This window comes from Mugil cephalus, chromosome 14 (assembly GCF_022458985.1).
Source record: "Mugil cephalus isolate CIBA_MC_2020 chromosome 14, CIBA_Mcephalus_1.1, whole genome shotgun sequence".
NCBI lineage: Eukaryota > Metazoa > Chordata > Actinopteri > Mugiliformes > Mugilidae > Mugil > Mugil cephalus.
This window is the reverse complement of record NC_061783.1, coordinates 14,384,385-14,408,783: the sequence shown is the minus strand read 5'-3', so window position 1 is coordinate 14,408,783 and position 24,399 is coordinate 14,384,385. Positions and strand designations below refer to the sequence as shown.

Genomic DNA, 24,399 nt, shown 5'->3' with positions numbered 1-24,399 from the left:
GAGGTGTGCACAATATTAAGCAGGTGGTCATAATGTTATGCCTGATCGGTGTATTGCATGTGCAATATAGGACTTGGTACACTGTGTGCATTCCTTTTTTATTTTTATTTTTTTCACTGTTGAACTTGTAAAAGGATTTTCAGCCTGCACAGTGTAGTGTGTACATCTGCGAAAAAGCGCTGACTGATTGTTGTTGCATGCGAGCGTGTCAGATTAAACGTCCCCCGTGCGCCGGGCATTAGTTGAGTTAGTCAGCCCAAACAACTTAAGAATCAACTAAGCGCCGAGCGAAATTGAACGCCGATTTGTTCCCCGCTTGCGACGTCCGTTCCGAACGCATCGGCTGAAGGTATTTGTGAGTGGTTTGTCTTTAGACCCCAGACAGAGGAGCTTGTTACGACACGTTGCCTCACACCGAGTCTGCAGCACACGCGGAGTCACGGAAAAGTATTTTAAGGGAGACGCCGTTGCGCAGTTTTAACAGCGCATCACAACACCGTCTAAACCTTCTTCAGACACCTTTGAATGAACTGTTGCGGAATATTTTAATGCAACTTCAGTTAACTTACTCTGGATGTAACTGCTGCCGTGTGAAGTTGAGCTTTTACTCAGATCCCTTGTTTAGAGAGTGGTTCCGGTCCGTTAAGGCATTATCAATCCTCAGCAGCATTTTATACCCGGTACATTGAAGCCCATATTGTACTGGCTCCATAATCGGGGATAAATCACATTGTCTCCTCTCAGCAGTAAGTAGTGATCTCGTTTTGAGAGCTCTTCATCTCCTTTAAACTGTGATGTGTGAGGTGCAGGATTCGTTTTCGCCTCCTGTGCGTTTGTGTTTTTAGCTCAGTGACTCAAACATTATAACTTTTACTTAAACTAGTGTTGTGATTTAATAAGATGAGTGGGTAGATGGATTGATTCTGTATTGTCCCTTTAGGAAATCTGCTGCCATGCATAAACCAATCAGGCATAACATTATGACCGCTGATGAGGGAGAAGTAAATGACGTTGACCATCTTGTGACAATACAGTCTTCTGCTTTTGGACCTGGCATTCGTGTGGATGTTCCTTAGACCTTAGCTCCCACCTAGACCAGACCAGACCAGACCTGGTCCCCCTCACCCCACAGCAATGACACTCAAAAACGATTTAGGAACAGCTCAAAAAAAACATGAAAAACGGCACAAGGTTTTGACCTGGCCTCCAAATTCACTACATCCCAAACTGATCAAGTATCTGTAGGATGCACTGGAACGAACCGGATCCACAGAGGCCCCTCCCCTCAACCCATAGGACCCAAAGGCCCCGACTAAGAACCACCGCAGGACCCCCTCAGAAGGCCCGTGTCCATTCTCTGATTAGTCACTGTTTCGGAGACACAAGGAGAGACCCGCACGATATAAGGGCGGTGGTCATAATGTTATGCCTGATCGGCACCCGTGCACAGTTTTTTATTTAGTGCCTCTTCAGCACAGAGGACAAAACTCCCGCCATCACGTGCCCCTTTTTCAGACCTGGGATCTGTACCTGCCACCAGACGAGAGCGGCGTGAAGAACGGGTGGAGGGGTTGTCTGGGGTCGCGTGTTACCGTGCGTGCCCTGCATGCGACGGCTTGGCTGTTGACGTCTGAGATGTTGAATGTGGTGAAAAGGAGGATTTGGGGGGGGGGGGGTGCTGGTGGGACAGTAGAGGAGCATGGCTTGAGTTACACTTCTGTGAAGCCACAGCAGAAAATGCTTGGAGTTTGCGGATGGCACGGGCTCCACCATGTTTGCATCCGCTTGGATTTTCCACCCTCGACAAGACAACCATTAAGCAAACACGCACGTCACGGGAGCTGCAGCGTTCGCAAATTGGACAGCAACAATACGGCGGAAGGCCTAAACAAACTCGGCGAGTCGGCCACTCCAAGCTAAATAATAACTGTTGAGTCCCGCGCAAGGGCTAAGTGAGGAATGGATGTTGACATTGCTGCTTGCAACGCAGCCCTCCTAAGTAACCTAAGAAGCCAAAATGAAAATCGTCAAGTCCCACAGTGTTCAGACAATAAGAATTAAATCTCACACACACACACACACACACGTAAACCAAAGCAGACAACTGCTGCTCGCTTGCTCGCTCCCCTCTCCCCCCGAGGCAAGGAAAAAGCAAAGGAGCCTTGCAAAACAAAATGAATAATGGGAGGATGGAGAGATCGAAGATAACTGTGTCGCCCTTCTCTCCCTCTCACTGAACGGTTATCACTTTCTCTCTGCTCTCTCTCTCTTCCCCTTCCCCCTCACCCACCTTCCCCCTCACCCACCTCCCCCCTCCCCCTCCTCCCCCTCCTCCTCCGCTGAAGGGAGATTAAAAGCTGATAGGAGATTGCAGAGACATGTTGCACTCCTGTTCTGACACACACGCACACGCATGCGGAGGGTAACATTAGCCCTTGTATAGCTGGGAGCTCTTGATGTAAAACACATGTTCCTGCCTCACCAGCGCGCGCTGGTGTGTCCACGGCTGTTTAAACCAACTTTATCGCTCCATCAGTTCAGAGACAAGGAACGATTCATTCAGAGACGAGAGCAGTATGGCGGCGGAGGGAGACGGGGCTGGGTTGAGGAGGTGTGGGTGGGGGGTGGAGGGTGGCAGTGGGGTAGTTGTGTCATCGTGCGAGTCATTGTGTGTGTGTGTGTGTGTGTGTAGATTTGCGTGTGGGAGACGGTGATTGACAGAATTCCTCTTTTGTTGTTAATCAAACCGCTTGAACGCTAAATACACGGATACTCAGATTAAATGGACGTGGAGGAAATGTATGACAGAGTTACAGGCTGTGAACACTCATTAATACGCGTCTCTAAAGAGGGTCTGTTATTATTTTTTTCATACAAAAGTAATTCCGCAAATAAATTGGAAATCGGGGGGAAAAAAGAACATCTTATAATTTATAATAATGTACGCACCTCTTTTGATTAGACATAGAATTTTTTTTTGTGGCACCAGAGATAACACTTTGTGACTCTAGCATAGTTGCAACTACTTAAAAGTCCCCAACTTACAGATCAGGCATAACATTATGACCACCCACTGGAGCAGTAAATGGAACTGACCATATATCTTATACATCTTACGGATGTGATTTGTAGTTACAGTTCTGGGGAGGTGCACGTCGAGCCGTGTGGATTCAAAAGTGAGTAGTTGCATTTGAGCGAGGGCGGAAGTAAAAACCACCGCACCCCACTGTCACGTTCGCCACTGGCACGTGCGACGTCGGCGGAAAAAATGCGGCCGCTCGATCACGTCCACGAAATCAGACGCACGCACAAGCGTCCAGAGCTGCTCTGGACACGGAGCTGTCCTCATTTTCATCTCCACCTCGTTACGTCCGTTCAAGATCAGAGTTATCAAAAATGTAGTGGAAAAGCAAAGCGGCTTTAAACCTACTGGAAATTCACAGGAGAGAAAGGGGTTTAGAAGTCTAATCTAAACTGTGACTGTGGGGCAGATCTGAAAAATAACAGCCACCCTGACACAACGTCTGCTTTCGGTTAACCACAGCCATGGGTTTAGTCTGGTAGAAAAGTAAAACTACAGGTGACTTCAGCGCTCGCTCGCATATTTTGCGCCCTCCGCTCTGCGTTGCATCAGCCGTCAAATTATGCCCTTCTGTTCCTAACGGCATTAAAAAAAAAAAGAAAAAGTAGAAATAACAGTGGCTTGCTTGAAAGGCATAATTCATCAAAGAGGAATTGGCAAATGAACGTATGAAGTTTTTTCTTTTTTCCCCTTTCTTTTTCTCCCTTTCTTCTTTTTCTTTTCCTGGCTCGTGTTTACGCCGTGCCCTCGGTTTGGTTCTCTGCTCTTCGGGCGGCGTCGGCGGCCGGCGGCGGGCTGCCCGGCCGCCGAGCCCCGCGCTGCAGTCTTTAACTAAATTGCGCGGCGCCGCGAAAATCAAAGGCGAAGGGACGCGTGTCGATAACATTTTGTTAAACCGGCTGACGGGACGGTCAACCTGTGTGTGTGAGCGAAGGAGCGGGAAACAAATAGATTTGCCTGATGGAGGTTTCTCCTCGCCACCGGTCGTTCGAGCAGACCGAACTCATCTACATTTAGATTCGCCGGCCAATGTGTGTGGTCATCCGTGCCTTTCATTCGGAGTGTGTGTGTGTGTGTGTGTGTGGGATGGGGTGGGGTGAGGTGGGCGGCGGGTTGTGCGAGCTTTTATTGACCGGCAGATGAAGGCTCTGTGCGTGTGATGAGAAGCAGGGGAACCAGATGGACTTATGGGAAATAAAAACCTTTTATTTATTTATACAATTTGATTAAATGGCATTTGTTTCTGTCTCTCAGTGTGTGTGTGTGTGTCGTATTTAATGACAAATAGAATAGAGGGATCAGGGCAATCAGGTTTGAATGATTACTATGGGAGCCAGTAGAGCGATTGATAGGGAGGCAGAGAAAGGGAAGTAAAAGAGACAAAGATTACAGAATCAACTCGCTCTTACCCATCGGTAAAATACCGAGAACGACGCCGCTGTTAGCGATCGCTCTCCGGTTATCTCGTCCTTTCAGTCTCCCGTTATTTAACTCTGTGAAATTGATGCCAGTAATCCCCGATTTATCTCCGTTTCTTCCTTCCTGCCCGCTTCCTCTGTTTTCTCCTCCTCGTTTTCCCCATCAATATATTTCCCCGCGTCAGTACTTCTATAATAAGGCCTTTAATTACAGCAGTTTTTTTTTTTTTTTAATCGTAAGCGGTTTCACAATATTGCCCCTGGTTATTTTTATTTTTTTTTTTCTACTTTTTTGCTAACAAGTGTTCACTTGAATCCTTCCTGTTTAAGAGATCGCAGGCATAAAAATAACACAGCGGCGCATCGCTGTCATCGGGGCCGCGGCTCCTGTTTTGTTATCGACTGATATTTTCTGATTGGTATCGGTCGCGTCCGAGAAAACATTAGTCCTCATTACGGCTGTCGCGGATGACCTTTTCAGTTCACTTGATGTATGCGGTTAAAGGACATTACTGTCATTGCTCGTTACTGATTCATCTGGATTAATCGTTTGGTCAGTTAAACATTGAAACGCTCCTCATCTAAATGCTTTTAAGTGACAGAGCTCACTTGTTCAGGGGAGATTCGGGGAAGTTAAGTTGGTAAATGAGGAACCGCATTTTCTCTTTAGTTCATAAATTTTAATTCTGTACATTGGCGGATCGCCAAGTTTGTGTAGTTTGTAGCTGTGCGGGAGGGTTTAGGGTTTTAGGGTTGGATATCACTCACAAGACACATTCAAGAATTCATTCATTCATTCAAATTTCAGACAGCGAATCTTTCAAAATATAAACCAACTTATGTGCAGGAAAAAACTAAAGCCACCGCTCCACAACCAGTGGCTATTTGGAGATGATGATGATGAAGTGGCGGTGGCTCAATAAAACCGTGGCGGGTCCATTTGCTGCCCGTTGACCGGCTGATTGAATTGTTTCATCCCGAACAGTCGTCCCGGAGGATCGCTGCGTGGCCGCCTCACCTTTATATTAGTCAGGTGTCAAATACGAGACGTGCGTTCACACCAAACGAAAAGGAGAATAGATGCAGTTAACGTGTGCAAATAAAGCCAGCGTGCTACGGCAACAGAGCTGTAATCAAAGCTCAGAATGCATCCAGGCAACCACATATTTTCATTTTTTTTTATTTGTGTGTGTGTTGTGATCTTTAGAAATTAAACTTGTGGTATGTTCTTTTCTCCGGGTTGATTTTTCTCATTACAATAATTCGAATGCTTGGAAGGTCGGATGCTTTTCTAGTAAAGGTTTCTTGGATCGAGTGATTAAGAAATGTGGCTCCCCAGAGAAGCTGAATGTAACTGCAGCAGCCTGCCAGTACAGTGTGAGTGTATGTGTGTGCGTGTGTGTGTGTGTGTGCGCGTGCAATGGCTGTAACCTAACTAACAGAGGATGCAGTGTGTGACTGCACAGTGTATATCTGTCTGCTGTACACCAACTAACAACCTGCAACTCGCTCGACACACTCGGTTTGGCTAAAGAGTGTGATCTCTGTGTGTGCGTGTGTGTGTGTGCGCGCAGTCGCTAGAAAGAAACGAACGAACGAACGAAAGACAAGGAGTGTCTACATATGTTCCAGCACAGATTCCAACCTCATAAATCACTTCAACTGGTGTTCAACAGTCAATCTCTGTCTCTCTCCCCCCTCTCTCTCTCCCCCATCTCCACTTCTCTCTTTCTCCCTGTGAGCCGAAGCTCGCTGTGCTTCCTCTGCCAAGAGGGAGATTTGTGTTCTGTGTCTCTGTCGTATAGGATTAGAGGAGAGACAACGAGAACAGAAGGAAGGAGGGAGAGCGAGGAGGGAAAGTAGATAGGAGGGATAAAATGGAGGGAGGAAGCGAGGGAGAGCGAAACGAGATTTTAGCCCTTTTCTTGGCAGCGGGCGCTCTCTCTTTCTCTTTCTCTCTCACTCTCTCTCTCTCTCTCTCTCTGGCCTTCCCTCGTCTCTGCACTCCTCGCTCATTCGGCTTGTGTGTCTTCATCTGTGCCTGTGTGTCCTGATGCTATCCAGATGTGCAGCTACAGTGGGCTGTAAAACTTAGAGTTATTGTCATAACATTGTTGCTCACTGTGCGTGTGCGCGTGGGAGGACGGGCCGGTCCGTGGGCGTGTGCGCGCCCCCGCCCTCACCCCTACCTCCCCCTCCACCCCGTCCTCACCGCTTCCTGTATTCGCCCCCGACGCTTTATTCTGGAGCGGATGGAGCGGCAGCACGTGCAGCCGAGCACTTGACCCCGCGCGCACGGCGGCGGGACGCGCCGTGCGATCGGCCGCCGTGCGCGTCGTGCAGGTTCTCTGCTCCGTGCCCAGGATCTCCAGCTCTTTTTTTTTTCTTTATTTGTTCATCTGCGCTGGGATCTGATCTGGAATCAATAGCTCACTGTCTTTTGTCCGTTTGCTCCGTCAGCAAGCGGGGATTCAGGGCAGAATGACGCATGTAAATCCAAAGAGCCGCGATTCTGAATGCCGGCCATAATGACAGCAGTTAAATAAATACGTTTAGTGGAACTAAATGTACTCAGCTGTAGTTCATCAGTGGAGAAACGGCAGAAAATGAAGCACTTGTCGGGTTAATAGGCACGCTCGCCGTACTTTGACACTCTGTGTTGTATTTCTGCCTGCGCGCTGGCGACAGATCTGGCCATCTGTCCGTGTGACCCGTCTCTCAATTGTAATGTCTCCGGAACACCTCGAGGAAGCCGTCTCCGAACTCGTGGCGAACGCTCGCTCGGACCCTGTCAAAGGTCGGCGTGAGCTTCACACGTTCGCGGGCCAAGAACGGACATGCTAATCACGATAAAGTTTCTCACAACTGCCTGACAGGAATCCGCCCTCTTCGCTTCCCTCCTCTGGATGAGGGCCAGGACACGGAGCCTCCCGTTCCCACTCGCAGTCCAACACGAGCTCTGAGCAGAAAAAATTAGTCTCCGAGTGGAGAAGACGGTGTGCCTGGAATCGGCGGTAACTTTGCCAGAATTTTGCCAGAAATACACTCTGTATTAAATAAAGTCTTAACATCTGGCGAGACGTGGATGTGGATCTTCTGGTTGCTCTAGTTTGAGATTTCAAGCAGATCAAGTAATAGGTTTTTTTTTTTTTTTGATTCATGATGACACAGAGTGGGGATTCCTTTTGCATAAGTGATCTATGAGATACCCTAAAGTTATTTCAGGTGGCGGCGGTTACAGTAGCCTGGCAGTGGCTGATGGTAAATATCACATTGTGAGATTAGTCACAGTCGGCTTCCGATTTGCACAAAAAAGCACAAAGGATGTTGAATATTAGTGAGTTATGAGTAATCTGGCACCATTGAGGAGTTGGTCACTTGGCTGAAACTCATTGTGCATTGTGCCTGAGCACACACATGAATAATACATTTGGATTTCTTTTGATCAGTCAACAGGGTCAGTCGGCATGTTTTGGACTGGGGCTTTTAGTTGTATCTATTTGTCCAACTTTTGCTTGGCGTTCGCAGCTTCAATTACTGTCACAAGCTGTTAGCTTTTATGAATTTAAATCAACCCAGGCCTGTTACCAAATGAAAAAAAAAAAACTATACATTTAATAAAATATGTGGACAGAATTCTGCAATCTTTGTCTAATATATACCAAGTGCTACGGCAGTTAAATAATTGCGTACCTCCCTGCTGATATCTGCCTGCGTGCAGCATAGCAAGAGCCACCACAATTAGTTTCCCTACTTTCAGTAGAAACCTTTCGCTCCTTGCATTAATGTTCAATATGCAAAACAGCTTGTAATGACTAATAATCCATCACAGGAAGCCTTAATGTGGTTTTGTTTGGGTTTCTGCTGAGGCATTCCCCCCCCCACCCCCGCACCCCCCTCCACGTCTCTGCTTACTGTCAATCATCTGACACCTGACACCCACGGGAAATAATGAAAGTCTTTGCCAGGAAATAATTCCTCAAAATATGTTGCTTAAGGGTTTATTTATAGCGATAACGGTTGCAGATGGCCTCGGTTTGGGCTTGTCACCTTCGCGCGCGCGTGCCCCTGAGAAGCGGAGGAGGACGCGGCGGCTGCTCATCCGGGACGAGACGCCGTGCGTTTGAGCCACTAGAGGGAGCTCTGAAAATTCACTTTCAGCACAGATGCATAGAAGTAACACTACTAACTTATGTTTGTGTACAGAGAAAGTGATTTGGAGGAAGTGATGTCACATTGGACGCCAATTACCTTCCACTCTTTGCGCAACCAGCTGCTTTGGATCTTATCTGGAGTAAAAAAAAAAAAAAAAAAGAACTATTATGTGGTGTTGATATTTTTAAGATTGTTTTGTGCGTCCGTGTCACAGCTACGGTTGAAAGTGATCGGTATCTCTCCTCCGCTGCCTTCTGTTTACCCCTCTCCAACCTGTAGGGTCTCTGTTGTTTTTGTTCGCTTCCTCGCCGCGACGAGATGAGCCGACAGATATGAGGGGAGAGATACAGTAATGAAAGGAAAGCAAGGAAGGGGAAAGGAAGATCCCCCCCTCCTCTGTGTCTTTCTTTCTCTCATTGTGTGAAGGTTTTTAATGTCCCTCTCTTTTCCTTTTTTCCTCTTCTTTCTTTCTCATTCTCAGTAAGCACTAACTCACTTTGAAGGGCTCGGTATTTGCTAGCGGTAGGTGTCTTTAGTGAGTCCACAATCGTCTGTGTGTGTGTCTCATTATGAGGGTGCGCGTAGCGGAGTGAGGAGAGGCAGAGGGAGTCAGCCCCTCAGGCTGTATCTGGATGAATGATGGTGTCTGTATGGGCACGGTGGTTCGTATCAAGCTGTTAGTCCAGAGTCGCATTCACTAGTAGTAATTTGCTCGCTCCCTCTCTTTCTTCTCCTCTTCCTTCTTCTCGGCGCCTCTCCCTCAGTCTCCTCCTCAACCACATTGCTTTTCTGCAGGGGTGGTAGAGGAGCAGAGATAGAGAGAGGAAAAATTGAGATTTCTTGTCCTTGAGTGACCCAGTTCTATTCCACCCTCAAAATGGAAAAAAAAAGAAAAAAGAAATCTTTGTAGCTCTTTTCAACCACTGGTGTTCTTACAAGGGGTTTTGTCATTTCTTTTCTTTTCTTGTTATATATTTTTTTTTTTTTCCAGTTTCGTCTTCTTCTAGTGAAAGATTTAGTTGGTACAATTATGCTCTTTAAATTTTTAAGTTTTACTGTGGACATTTAATTTAAACTGGTTTTTTTTAGGTGTAATCTTAAATTTTGAGATGTTCGTTAACAGGTTAAATACATGATTTACATATATACATTTTAAACATGAAATATAATACATCAAATGATCTTTTTTTTTTTTTTTTTTTACTTTTTCATCTCACAAAAACAAACGGCGAGACTTGACGTGGATGTGCGATGTTAACTCCACGCCTGTCCCCGGTGTAGTGTCAGCACGCCGCCTGCGGGGGCGCCGGAGCCGAGCGCGATTCTAGGCCAGGCTTCAGACCTGTTGACTGATTCTGTCTGGAGGAACCCGTGCGCCGCGTGCGAAGAGACCCAATATTTTGAAACTCAATTAAGGCCTCGTAAAGTGACAGGTGATTCGGTAAGGCAGATAGGCGGACGCCTCCGTGCGGCCTCCTCGGCGGGGCGGAGGTGCCGTGTGTGCGGAGCGCGCCATGGAAATGTCTCAACAAATGTGGTGTCGGGTGATATTCCCTAAGCAACCATTGCTCTCTCTGATAACGCGAGGGTTATCATACATGGTGCTGTCTGGAGCAAATGGAACAAAGATGAGACATTGATTACGCTCACACACACACTACTTGGAGGGAGGCTGATCTGTTCTGTTCCTCTTGACAGCTAGAGCATGGCCATCAACAGCCCGACTGTGGGTGCGTGTGCGTGTCTTTGAGTGTGTGTTAATGCGTGGCCCCAGTGCAACGAAAGGACTTTGAGAAACGGAGAGGGATGATGGGAGGAAGGGCTGGAGAAGGGGTTAGAGTAATTCAGATATTGATGTTTTAGTCTCTAACTCAGCCCTGAGGGCCTGTCTAGGTGGAAAATGTCAAATGGGCTCTGGGCTGGTCGCACCACTTAGCATCACCGGAGCTTCAGCGGTGACACAGAAATAAAGGACTCGCACACACAGATGGCAGCAAAGACACATTAACACTTACGCCGATCAGGCATAAGATTATGACCACCTAATATTGTGTAGGTGCCTCCAAAATGGACTCACAGACTGGACATGGGCCTTCTGAGGGTGTCCTGCCTGGAAACAGATTGCTGTTAGTGGAGGCCTTTAGATCCTATCCTCGATGTTGTGGCCGATCGGTGTATATATTCGTGTATGGCTCTGTTCAGATTGTGGAAACACATTTCCTTAAAGGACAATAGAGAACCTATCCATCTGATCTCTCATCTTATTTAATCTCAGCGCTAGATTAACTAAAACCAACAATCTAAACTCCTCCGTTAACTGTCGGTGTAATGTTTGAGGCGCTGAGCTAAAAACACAGGAGGTGAAATCGAATCCCGCACCTCACACATTACAGCATTACAGAGTTGAAAAGAGATGAAGAGCCGTCTAATAACGGTGAGTCACTGTGAGTTTCTTTCTTCTGTGTGGCCTCAAAACTAGATCACCACTTATTGCTGAGAGGAGACGATGTGATTTATACCCGATTACGGAGCCGGTACAATATGGGCTTCGATGCCGATGTCGGGTATAAAAGGCTGCTGAGGATTGATAAGGCCTTAACTGACTGGGATCTCTCTCTAAACAAGAGATTTGAGTCTGCTGCTGTTTGTACGTATACATTTCAGAAGAAGATTGAATGAATTGGAGAATTTCTGATGCCGTTACACTTTAATTAAAGTCAGTGGTTTTAATGTAGTGGCTGATCACTGTTTTCTGATGGTGCCTTTAGCTGGTCAACTTTTTCATCTATCTTGTGAAATACGGCAGCATCCACTTGGCAAATCTGTATGAAGTTTAGTTTTTAGTAAATCCTTTTCTACGGGGGTTCATGTTTCCCAAATCAAAACCTCCTCACAGAAGATTTAGGTAGAAAATTAGTCGTGTTCTCCATAGCTGGGCTCTGGGCCTCAGCTCCGTTCACGCTCCACCTCTCTGCTCATTTTTTTGTGCAAACCAAATGCAAACATTTGCGCAAATGCAAAATCATCAGATTCATCAAATGCTGGCACGTCTGCCTTCTCTCTGAGGGGACACTAGGACGCTGATGTTACCTTTCAGCTTCAAGCTGACGCTCTATTAGCGGTAGCTTCACGTGTTACAATAAGTCTGACTGAGCTGACCGGGCCAGCCGGCCGGCCGGTCCTCGTGCTCATTCTTTGGCCGCGAGAAAAATGCATCACAGGAATTCAGACCAAAGACCAGGTTGGACGCAAACGTGAAGCGAGAACATAAAGTCGCTTTTTAAATGAGCGGGTTTCATGTGGGAGCGGTGTAAACTACTTAGACATGCCGTGGGCTGTTTCCCCGCGTGTCTCTGAATGCAGCCGCAAAGAAACATTTCCAGAGCTGTCTGCCTCTTTCTCCAGGTAACAAGCGGAGCGTTGTCACCACCTCCGAGTCCCTCCCCATAAATAATAATACGGTCTTACCCCGCGCGTACGCACACCTTAAATCCCGCGGATCATACAAAGCAGCCCCCCCCCCCCTATCACTGCCACCGCTGAAGGACACCGTCGGCGTACAGTCAACAGCACGCTGAAGGGTGGCTGACAGTTGCCTCACACTGAGGCTTGCATAAAGCGATGCTGGAGCGCTGTCAGTTACGCGGTAATGATGGTTAAAGGTCACAGCATTTCATTAATTTCAGGCACTCTTTGTCGCTGGGAGTGGGGCTCTCGGTGTGAATTGCCTCAACAGCTGACTGAATACAGAGCGAAAACCTGGGCGGAGAGAGACGGAGCCGGAGCCGTCACACGACAGACAGAGATTGGAGAGATTTGAATAGACTGGGGGTGAAGTAGGGAAAAATTTTTTTTTTTTTTCTTAAATTTTTTTTTCCACCGCTGGTTTTTTACATTGCTCCTGTCAATTAGAGAGGCGAACTATTGAGATTCAGTTTCATCATCTTTCAACGCTCAGCTTATTTTTACACACTCGAATTTAAAGCTTGTTTCAGCTCTCATTATTCGGTCGTTTGTTTGCTAGAAACTGTGGCTCCCCGTTGACCTTAACGAGCTGGTTAGCCTTATTATTTGTCCTTTTGGCTCCAGTCGGACACACTTTTAAAGTCGCTAAACTGCAAATGGGCTTTGGATCTTTCATATATTATTAGCGTCGTTTTATCCCCTTGAAGCAAAAAGAAATTTTATGCCATTTCTGAATGTTTTTTGAATTTATGGGATGACTATTATGATAAACAGGCTTTCGGGCCAGTTAATGCCTGCTGTTTACGTCTCAGATTTATTCAGTTAACTAAAATGTTAAAAGTTTTCAAGACAGCCGAGCGGCAGTTTCTGGAAAAAATTGCTCCTGTCCAGCTCATATTGCGGTACCTGCATCGCCCTGCGCTCGTAAATTGTGTTTGTGTGTGCGTGTGTGTGTGTGTTTTCCCATGTCATCCTCTTCTCAGCGCTCACCTTGACCTCGCCATGCCCACTCAGTGTTGCTCATTTCCCATCGCTGTGACCTTTGACACTAACACACACGCTCACATGCAGTGGAAAAAAATACACATTTTTTTCTTTTTTTTTTACCACTGGACTGAGGTGGACAGAGAAAAGGTTCCAGATTAAAGAAGGACACATGGGTAAATAGCTAGCGGCGAAACTAAACCGCACTAAAAATGACGTCGATGTGAACGTTTCCCCTCTTTTCCTTGTCAGTTAACTGCTCTCTCTTGGATCCCGGCCTCGTCCTTCTCCCCCCTTCTTACTCGCCCCCACTGCGGCTAATTGAGTAGATAAAGTCATTTGGCAGCGTGCGCGTGTGAGGTCATTAAAAGGTATAACACTCGCTATTATGCACTTCGGTCGGGCTTTTTTTTTTTTCCCGGTCTTCTCTTTCCTTCTCACTCGTCTTTTCATCTTTACCTTGGTAAAATTAAAACAATATCAAACAATTAGCGCAGCTGTTATCGTCAATCCGCAGAGAACGTTTAGCAAATGAGAAAAGCGGCCGCATTCACGACGGCGCTGACGGAGAGAAACGAGTTCTGCGTGTGAAATCTTAATTTATGCCTCTTCGCGCATGTCGCTGCTGGTGGTCGTGACTTGACCTCCGGAGTAGAGTCGTTCTTACCCGACTCCTGCGTCTAGTCTGCGGGTCACAGTGTTCAAATTCACACCATCCTGGTTTCAACAAGCTTATTAGATGAGGATTAGCATGCGGTGTGCCCCGCTGACTAAATGGTTTTGTTTAGAGTTCAACTTGAGAAGGCATTTTTTTTTTTTTTTTTTTTTATCCAAACATAGTTTAATAGTTAGAACACATCACAGACTCCAGGTTGTCTTGGTAACACTTACAGGCAGAACATAACTATTGCTTGTATGGACAAGAAATGCTCACCTGACAACCATTCTATCACCATGGTGATTATGGATCACCGTAATCACCATGGCGATAGAATGTCTTGGATGTATTCCTTGCGGTAGATGTTTTGGTCATCACCTATATCTCACCCCCTCAAAGTTCTGATTAGTTCCTCTTGGTACTTGAACACCTTGTTTTTTTTTTTTGTCCTATCATCGCTACAACAAGGTGAAATTCTTTAAAATTCTACGAGCGCTCGTTGCCACATCGCTGCTCGTCTCTTCCTGTGCGTGCGCCCCTTCAGGGTTAGCAGACGAGTAAACAAAGGAGTGTTTCACAGCTGACTTATTGCAGAGTTACAAGTGAACTCGGCTACTGTGCCGTTGACGGTATAAATTATAAATGAACTATAAATTATGAGTGTCAGTGTCTGACACTGAGGGAGGAGTTCCAGAAGTTTGTTTGCAACACATCCGAGAACGACTTTCCGTGGCGCCCGGTGTTTCATCTGGGTGGAATGAGTCTTTCGCTCCTGTGAGTTGGTGCGAAATCCGTCCGAGGTGGCACGTGTCTCTCGGGGTATCGGGAGAGTTCAACTGCTCCTACGCAACGGTGCAAATCTGTTCAGCTTCAACCGGTTTGAGGTTGTAGATAATCACCGGCCACCACAGGGCTTCAGCATCCTTGGGCTCGTTACGTACTCTGTGAGAAGCCTCCTAGGGCTGCAAGAACAAGAAGAAAGCTCTTTCTGGTTAGGTCATTCTATTCTATGTCAGGCAGTCGTTTTGACGACCGTGTCCGTCGGATAATGCCATTCATTCAGTATGCCAATCTCTAGCCAGAAAAGATTAGGAGTCCCATTGCAAATATTAGCATCAGGAAGCTGCTAGCATTTCTGCTTTTTCCGCACAAATGACGCCCACCTCCCAAAAAATTCTGCCCGCTTGATGTGTCCAGAACAAACTGCGAGAACTCCCAAACGGGGGCTGCGACAACAAACTTCTTGCTGATTATGCAACAGCCTTCCCAATCCAGTTTATTGTTCGCACGCCTCCACTTTGTCCACACCGACCGAGCCTCCACACGGATGTAAAGATCACCGGTTCCTTGGGCATCCTCAAATCCGGTTTAGTATTCATATGCTCAAATTTTGGAGCCTCTCGTCAGAAGTACCGTGAACAAAGGTCGCCAGCTGGATTTGTGCTTTGCATATACATCGTGTAATGACTCGGGCTTGTTTTTTTTCCACCCCCAATGCACAGCCATTCATAGCTTCCCTAGGACGGAGCTTCTCTTTCCCTAATTAGATGACACAGTTTATTGCTTTGGGTTACGGTTCAGCCGACACTAGTCTGGCTGTGCCGGCTTTCAACACTTAACACACAGCACATCACTTATATGACCAAGTTGCATTCCGGTACCTGGATGGGTCACGAGGGTCTGTGTTGTGTGGGAATCAGCCCACTGAACCACTCTCAGATAAACAATAAAACAGAGTCTAAGACAGTTAATAAGACACTTAATACCACCGGATAAAGCCACAGGTATTAAGGATGCACATTATAATAACTCTTTCTCGTTCTCCCTCCGTCTCTCTCCTTTTCCCTTTGGGCAGCGGGGTGAGTTAAGGTTTCAGTGTCCTGGTTTCCACACCAGATTATGTGCAAGTGTGTGCGTGTGCGCGCGCGAATGTGTGTTAACGTCAACCTACAGGGCCTTCCCATGACGACACACACTTCCTCTCTTCCCCTCTCTCTCTCTCTGACACACAACACTGACGTTCGCACACAACCCTTGCGCACACACACACACACAGACAGACATGCACTGATTTACTGGTCAGTGTGAAATAGGTCATTCCTCTCCTGACACAAATATATATATAAAAAAAAAAGTTTTTCTAGTGACGGAAATATAATTTCAGATAAGGAAAATAGCTCTTGAACCCAGAAAAAGAACACGTAGCTTTTTAATAGAGAACATGCGCAGAAGCAGAAAAATACACGCAAGTAATCAATTATATTGCTACCTCATTATAGGTGGTGAGCATCTCCCAAGATAAAAAGCTGGAAATAAGAAAAAAAAGTTTACGTTTCACGTTAATTAAAAGAGGAAACACGAGCCCTATCGCTGCAAAGAGGGAAACATGTGCAGTATATCTCGCTTACATCTTATCAGAATAGATATGCTTCATAAAATGACAAACACAAGCACGGTTTGATGGATATGAGCGGTTGCAGGTTGCAGACGCACAGAAATGAGACACCCACGTACACCTCGCACGCAAGCGCGCGGCCGTGGTCTCCGGGTCCATGGAGTCTACATGCATCGAGGCTGTTTATCAAAATTAGATCAACATGGAACGATTTCCTTTTTCTCCCCTGCTTTGTGCTTCACTTGCATTCTCCCGCTCTTTCTCTTAACCACAGTTCACTGGTTATCAGGCTTCTGCCCAAAACACATACTGTGTAGCGGCGAGGGCGATGCAACTGCGATCGTTCATCAAAATTAGATCAATGGGAATGGGATTTTGTTTAAGTGTGGCCCCGGCCCCGCGTTTGTTTGCAAAGCACATTGCCCAAGAAATTGATACTCTCGCTGGTGTGCAGCTAAAGGTAGCAACTACTGTACGGACCGACTGCAGGACGGATGAAGAAACACTGCGGCAGGAGGGAACAGAGGGGGAAAAAAAAAAAAAGGCCCGGAAGAGAGCGATCGCGAGGGGTGAAAGAATGAAAAGAGGGAAGTGGGCCACAGTGTGTTTGCGTGAGTGTGTGTGTGTGTGTGTGTGAACCAGAGACACTGACCTCCCCCTCCTTGTCTGCCAAGTGTATGTTTGTGTGTTGTGGTGAAGTCATCTTGCGCCGGTGTTTTTGGCTGCTTTTTTTTTGTTTTTTTTCTCCTTTAGACACTTTCTTGGTTTCTTTCACACACCCTGAAGAAGAGGCCTGTCGTGGAAGCCGACACCTTTTATTTCACACACACACACACACACACACACAGATCTGAGTGCGTATCTGTGTGCGTTTCAGTGTCTTATTAACAAAGGATCTGGGTTGACGTGTCTTCTGCTCCGTTATCCGGCCCCTCTGCTGTTCTGAGGACGTCATAGTTTTACTTATACAGTATATATAGAGACAGCAGTTGCATCTGTGTATTAAAATAAGTCCCATTGCACCATTATCACGAGCCAGCGTGTAACACACTTACCAAGTGTACATCCTGTTGGGCTGTTGTTTCTGCAGTAGCTATTAGCAACAATCTTGCACGAAACGGAAAATCTGAGATGTAGCAACTGCCAGTCGCCAGTACGAGCTGCTGATATAAAGTTTCAGGCCTGCACCGTAAGACAAATTACCATCATCATCATTATCAGGCTCTCTAAGGCCGTCCGCACCGATCAATGACAAGCGATCATCACCTTCCTCCTGCTTATACCATCACGTAGAGGCCTCAGGCAGGAGGGATAAAGGGGCTGTTACACTTGATCTCCTTGGCAGAACTGAAACTCTTTTTTTCTTTTTTTTTTTTTCTGTGGAGACCGTGGCCTGTATGGTCTGATTTATGGCGGCTGTTAATAAGTTTGGTCATATAAGCTGACCTTGCAGAGCGCGGTATTAATTAAAGGAAAACGCGAGCGAGTCTTGGTCGGAAGTGGGGGCGGGTCATCGATATCCGCGCGGCTCCGCTCTCGGACCGCAGACTCTGGCTCCAGAGCCGCAAAGATGGCGCCGGCCGCATCCCTGGGAAAATATCGTAAAATTCGGAGGCCGTGTTGTCCATGTTTATATACAGTCTATGCAGCGTGCTCACTGCTGAGTTTTAGTTTTTCTGTCCTAAAACTTTACTTTCCCCCACTTTTGTCAATGTCGTCTCTCTGAGTCAGACAGTACAGCCACTGGCGCTGTGTAGGGTCCTGTCATGCTCTCTGTGGCCGGACAGAAGGTACAGCTTCTTCTCTGCAAAGTCTCTTTCAACTCTCTTTGGTTTGCACAGTATTTCTCTTTTTACTGCCACATAAAGCCATACAACAAGTGTCGGTGTGCTTCTAATGTTGTTTTGTTGTCGGTGACTTTAACTTTCTCCCAGGTGCTTCAGTGACATCCTTTGCATCCTCAGACGCAAAGTAGATTTAGGGTTAACTATAATTGCTGCAGTGTATTGATGCAGGGTTTATGCTAAAATAGTTCGTTAGAGTGATTATAGGATTCAGCCGTTGAATTTAAAAGCTCAAGCAATTTAAAAATAAATAAATAAAAAAAACCCTGGTGAAATTGTACACAACTCCATGCTCGTCAAACTTGTGACATTAAGTCGAGATGGCCAACAGGTGCAGATTCACTCTGATTTTCTACTAGATGTCATCATTATCCCTTTTTTTTTTTTTTTTTTTTTTTTTGAAAAACCTGAAGGGATAATTAGTTCTTTGGTGGCACCCTTTCACAGTTACCAGGCATTTTTAGAAGTTTGCTGCTGCACCTTTTCCCTCTCTGACTCACTCTTAATGTCATCTGAGCAGATAATCAGCAGAAAATGCACAGTCTCCGCTGCAGGTTGGGCTGTGCCAGATTTTCCAACTAAAAAAAAAAAAAATCTAAAAATCTATTCATTGCTTTACAAACCTGCCGTGAGGCTCGGCTTGTAATTAATGTTTTAAAAATTGCTGATTACTGGCGGTGAATCATTCTCATTCCCAGTGACTTTTAGAATCCTTGACGGTTTAACTTTGACAACTGATGACAAAATGATGATAATTACAAACGAGGACACAGTTTGAAGCTTGTCAGTTAGTTACTCGGGGGAAGAAAAAAAAAAACGACACCGTTTTGAATGTATCTTTGGAGAGGAGGCTCCTGCCACACTGTCGATTGAGCAATAAAACCATGTGCCACGCTTACAAGCTCCTCACATTCGACCCGGAGGGTGACTTAATGGGTTAATGACAGCCTTGCAATCAAGCTGGCAGAGACACAAGCTTGTGCAAAACCTAATAACCCATGTAATCCCACTATAATTTGACCGACGCTGCAAAGGGCTTCTTGTGATTCTTCTCGGGAATGCTCGGCTTTCTCGTTCTTCAAATTAAAACTGCATTGTTATTTCTCTCTCTTGTTCGCCTCCTCATGTACACCGTCTTTAGTGGTTTACGGCCACTACTGTGACTAATGCCTAAAAAGTGAAACGCTGGGTGTATGTTGACCCACCCCAAGCATTTGTCTTTGTTTCCTCCCCCCTGCGGAATAGCTACTAGGCAGCTTTCTTTTGACGGCACTTCTGTTGATTGGAGTGTTGCATTGATTACGTGCTGCGTTGCGGTCACACAGGTCGGGATGATTGGGCTTTGGACGCGACCCATTCAGTTTCAGTACCGTTCACTCCCCCTTACATGAGTCCTGAGTCAAGTCACGATTTAACACTGAACACCGTCTTCGCTGATGGTTTAATTTTGTTGTGATGCAGTGTCTTTTTCCGCCGTCGTTGGTGGAAAATTGTGACACAGCCATATTTTTTCCTGGAAAAACCCTGTAATGTAGGTCAAATCCGTGCGAAGCTCGGTTCATATCCCCGCGACAGATCTGTGCGGGGCTTACGCCGAGGCCTAAGCTGCTTTAAGAAAGCACGCCGTGTGTGCGGATGCGTTGACGTCGTTCTCGGCGGCTCGTCAGTTGTGTTGAGTTTCTCTGTGTGCACGTGGAAGCCGCGGCGCGAGGGCATGTAGGGTGGTGGAGATCCATCGACGCGGCTCTGATGCAGGAACGTGAAGTTCGGTTCGAGTATCATCTGAGCACTGCTTCACTGGAAAGAACACAACTCATTAAAATCTGACCTTCTCCACAAAGGAGTTAACACAAGTAATTAGCTTAACACTGATTTATGACCAAAGGATAAGGCAGAATAAATGTTTCTTTTTTTAAAGAAAAAAATCATGTTTACGATGACACAACTTGCATGTATATGTAATGTATATACTTGTAAATATTAATAAGTTCTAATTGCTGTTAGTGTTGTTTCCTTTCCTTTTTTTTTTTTTGAGTAAGAATAAACTAGCAGAATAAATTTCTCGTCGATTCAGCTTAAGTTCAAACCCAATTATTCCATTAGGAGGGGTAGTTTAAATGCACACAGTAGTCTGAGAGCAAACCACACAGGTAGACTCCCGCAGCCACACATACCTACGACAACCACACAAATACTTGATGGTTGGTTGTACCTACAGAGGGTCTCTGTTAGATTGGTGCCAGATGCTTTACACTGTGTTTGTGTGTGTGTGTTTCGTGAATCTTTTTTTCCGAAGCTATCCCCGTATTCTAAAGCACAGGTCTATGTCTTCTTCCCTTTTGTATCTGTGCATTAGAGCGTGTGTGTGTGTGTGTGTGTGTGTGTGTGTGTGTGTGTGTGTGTGTGTGTGTGTGTGTGTGTGTGTGTGTGATCCAGTGTATAGGATATTGGTCTTGGCAGTATGGAATTTAGTTAATTCCTCCAGCTAGTCTTCTAGCTTGATTAAATAATCGCTGATTTAATGCAAGTCAGTGTGTGTTACAGCGTAACTGCGTGTGTGTACGTGTGTGTGTGTGGATCTGTCAGTGTCTACGCATCTTTGTGTTAAAGGCAAGCCTGACTTGCTCCTTAAGTGAATTAAAAGTAATTTCATTTTAAAAGACTTTGTTTAGAAAGCCCTCTTTTTTTTTAAAGTTATTTTAGACGGCAGGGCGCCTCAATCTGCTGCTTCTTTCTCTTTCTCACTCTCCCTCCTCTTTCTCCAGCTATTTCCTGTGTCTCTCTATGCTTTCCGCACATGATTTCAAGGACTTCGGCACCATTTGAGTTTGTTTTTGTTTTTTTTTGTATTTGTTTTTTTGTACTTTTAATTCACAACACTCAACATACAAAATGAACAAATTCCGGAAAAAAAAAAAAAAAAAAAAAATGCTGCTGGATGAGAGTGAAATTGAATTTCTTTTTTTTCTTTCCTCCAAAATGGATGGAAAGTGTTTTTGTCTCGCAGCGGCTCGAGTGAGGCTGCCCTGGCAGAGTTTAAAGTCGCTGCCGCACATTGGTTGCAGATGGTAAAATTATTTTTTTGGGCCTCAATATTGCTGCGAGACCAAAACTTTGGATGCTTATCTGTTTCGGGGCCAGTTCGTCCATAAAGATCTGAGGGGCCGCGCAGTGTAAACAGTCGGTATTACATCTGTAAATTTATGGCTTGGGGGGGAGAATCTCAGAGTGGACTCAAAGCCACAGCTCGAGCGTTCAGCCACCGTGCGGTTTACACCATATGTTTCATTCTGAATAAACATCAGATTCTTGAAAATTAACTTGTAATTTATTAGCGCGTTTTATGAGCGGAGTCACCTAGAAGTTGTTGAAAACAGCTCATAACTTCTGCTCGGATTTAAAGAATAGCAATAACTTCTATTCCTTTTAATGGAAAGTTGGCGTAGCGGTGCGGACCAATAAAAAAAAAACTACTTTTAGAGTATTGGTGTTTGCTGTGATACATGCGACGGTAGAATGCAGCGTGTTTCTACAGTGTATATGTTGCCAAACACATGCGTTCTTGCATTAAATGTGACGCCGCGGGGGGACCAAAAGGCCTTCTGCTGGAGTTGTTTGTGCATTAGAGTTGAAAGGCTGACCAAGCCGACGGTGAACGCTACTACACCAACAAATGCTGTTTGGTGTGCGCCCTTCTCCCCCCGAGTCGATTGCACTCTTGCTTTCTGCCGGCTTTTTCGTGAGCGTCACGAGGCGGATAAAATCAGCAAACGCTGTATTGTCAACTCCTCAGTGCTGGATGTTTAATGCGTAGCCAAGGCGTCGTACAGTATGTTTGTATGATTCGCATGAGTATGGTTTCATTAATGCTATTCAAAATGGATGTTGATGTGAATAGATGAGCGTTGACATTTGTTACAAAAAGGCATCTCCTCCTCGAGAAACTGAAACCGCTCAGCCACAACATTAAAACCAGTGGCACCTGAAGGGAGCAACATTAAAAAAATCTCGTCGCAATGCAGTGTTCTGCTAATAAACCTGGTCCTGGTACTCATGTGGATGTATCAACCACCTGGACATTGTCGCTGACCAGGCGCAAACACCCCGTAATGAAAATGCAAAGACAATGTAGCCTTCCACATCACAAAAACTGCTTAAGAACTCAAAAAACATGAAAAATAGTCCAGGCTGGCATCTGCGGGAAGCTCTGGAACGAGCCTGATCCACAGAGTCCTCTCTCCTCAACCCATAGGTCCTGAAGAATGTTGTGGTTGTTGACTCTGCGTCCAAACAAAAAGTTTAGGAGGGACTCCAATAAGAGTTTAGTTTCCTGACCATTAAACGTATTTGTGTGCGCCTCCGTCTCGCGCTGGCTGCACGCGTGTCAGAGGGCGTCGCCGGGCGGCGCTGATTGAACGGTACTGTAGGCTGCAGATAAATAGATATCATTAAGACCCTGGACTCTAATTACCAGCAGCCCTCTGCAGGCTGAGGTGAGTGGGAGAGGCCAGGTATCAGTAATCAATCAGAGGAGCGCGGCCTGATTCACACTGAGCCCGTGGGCACAGGAACGCGGCCGACCAGCACGTCGGGGGGGGAAAAGACATCACGCTATAAACGACGCGTGTTTATGCGCCGGCGTTCGCGAGTGCACGCGAGCGTGCGCGTTTCCACATATCCAACCACATGGTGACTGAGGAGGAAGTTAGAAAGCACGAGCCGGGGTTAGTGTGTGTGAGAGTGTGTGTGCGGTGGGGGCTAATAATATGTAATAGAAATTGACACTTGAGCCTCTCTCGCAGACACACAGTGCTATCGTTGTAGCGCCGTTTCAGAGCAGCCAAGATGCTCACACACACACACACACACACACACGCACACACACACTACACTTCTTGGATTGCGGCCTCTCATCCAAATCTAGCCTGCCTTCATTAGCCTGTGGAAGCAAATATTTTCAGGTGTGTGTGTTGCAATGAGGGGCAGCTGTGGGGCCATATGTGAGTGATTTGGGCGCTCGGAGGGAAACCGAATTCTGATGACAGACGCACTGTTTGGCTTGCAACACTAGACACTCACACACACACACACACACACACACGTATACGTACACACACACACAGACACACACACTCGGAGAGAAAGAGAGAGAGAGAGAGAGAGGGGGGAAGCGTGCATCAATCAATCACCTGGCTCTGTCTCTCTACATGTGGTGACCGTATGGTGTGTGCAGAATACACACAGATGCATACACACACACACACACAGACACACACACACACACACTCGGAAACCCTGGCACCGAGAGGATTCGGTCATGTCAGTGTTCTGCTGCCTGATGTCAGATGGACTAAAACACATGTAAGACTCTGGTAATATTGGCTCAGGTGTTTATTACATGCAGCACTGATGGAAACAGGATGTTTCATTATACACAAATTTAAACCGAGAGGCAAACACTTTCCGGAATAAATAAACACCTCGATGGCATTCCTTTGTTTAAAATTTAAAACTTTGATTTTCTTGCCTAATCCAGACAGGATGAATAATGTTATCGTAAATGACTGTTTATGAGCTGAAAATACAGCATGGGAACATAAGGGCTATTCGTATCTATTTTCTGGCTATTGACTTTGATGTCCGATCTTTAAACACTGTCAAATACAGATGTTTAACAAGTCCCTGATCCATTAAACATATTTGTATGTGTGCACAATTCAGAAAGTCGGCTTAAACATAATAAACACTATATTTCATGCAGTTGCATTTTTTTTTTTTTTTTTTTTTTTTTTTTTGAATTCTGCAACATCACAATGCAGCATTTGAACTTTGTCTTTTACCGAAATCGGACAAGCTCACGTCCTCCCGATGCGTTCGGATGCGGCGTTCCCCAACGTGCCATGTCCGTGCATGATGTGTTCCTAAAGAAATCTTAAGCGGCTAATTGTGCTGTGATCCTCGCAGTGCACTGGGTTGCAAAAATAAACTCCAACAGCCCCGTGCCCGCTGGGCTCCTCGGCTTTTAGCTGGCAGCACTAAACAGATGCTCAGTGGAAAGGCTGCTAGTGGCTCCATCTGTAGCTCTGAGACTGCAGAAAGCCCGACTGAAGTGCGGCGCTCTTTTGTGAAAAAGTTTAAGTGTGCAACTTCTGGCCCCAAAAAGGAAAGTAAAGAGAAAGGAAGAGCTAAGCTCTCAGCGCTGCCGTGAACATAAAACGGCGAGCGGCGCGTTCTAAAAAAGGGGGGGGGGTCCCAGCGGAGACGGCGTTCGTGATGAGAGTCAGATTGGGATAATCGAATGGAAAGAAGAAAGGTGGTGGATATAGAGGTGTGTGTTTTGTGAACTGGTTGGATAGACGGGCAGACAGACGGTAGACGGAGGGAGAACGCGGACGGAG

The 24,399-nt window shown here is 46.1% G+C and overlaps 1 protein-coding gene across 6 annotated transcripts in view; it reads left to right on the top strand.

Annotated features, from left to right (window-relative positions):
• The window catches only part of trps1 (trichorhinophalangeal syndrome I), a 112,992-nt gene that overhangs the window by 76,262 nt on the left and 12,331 nt on the right, over positions 1-24,399 (top strand). The gene's annotated exons all lie outside the window — the stretch shown is intronic.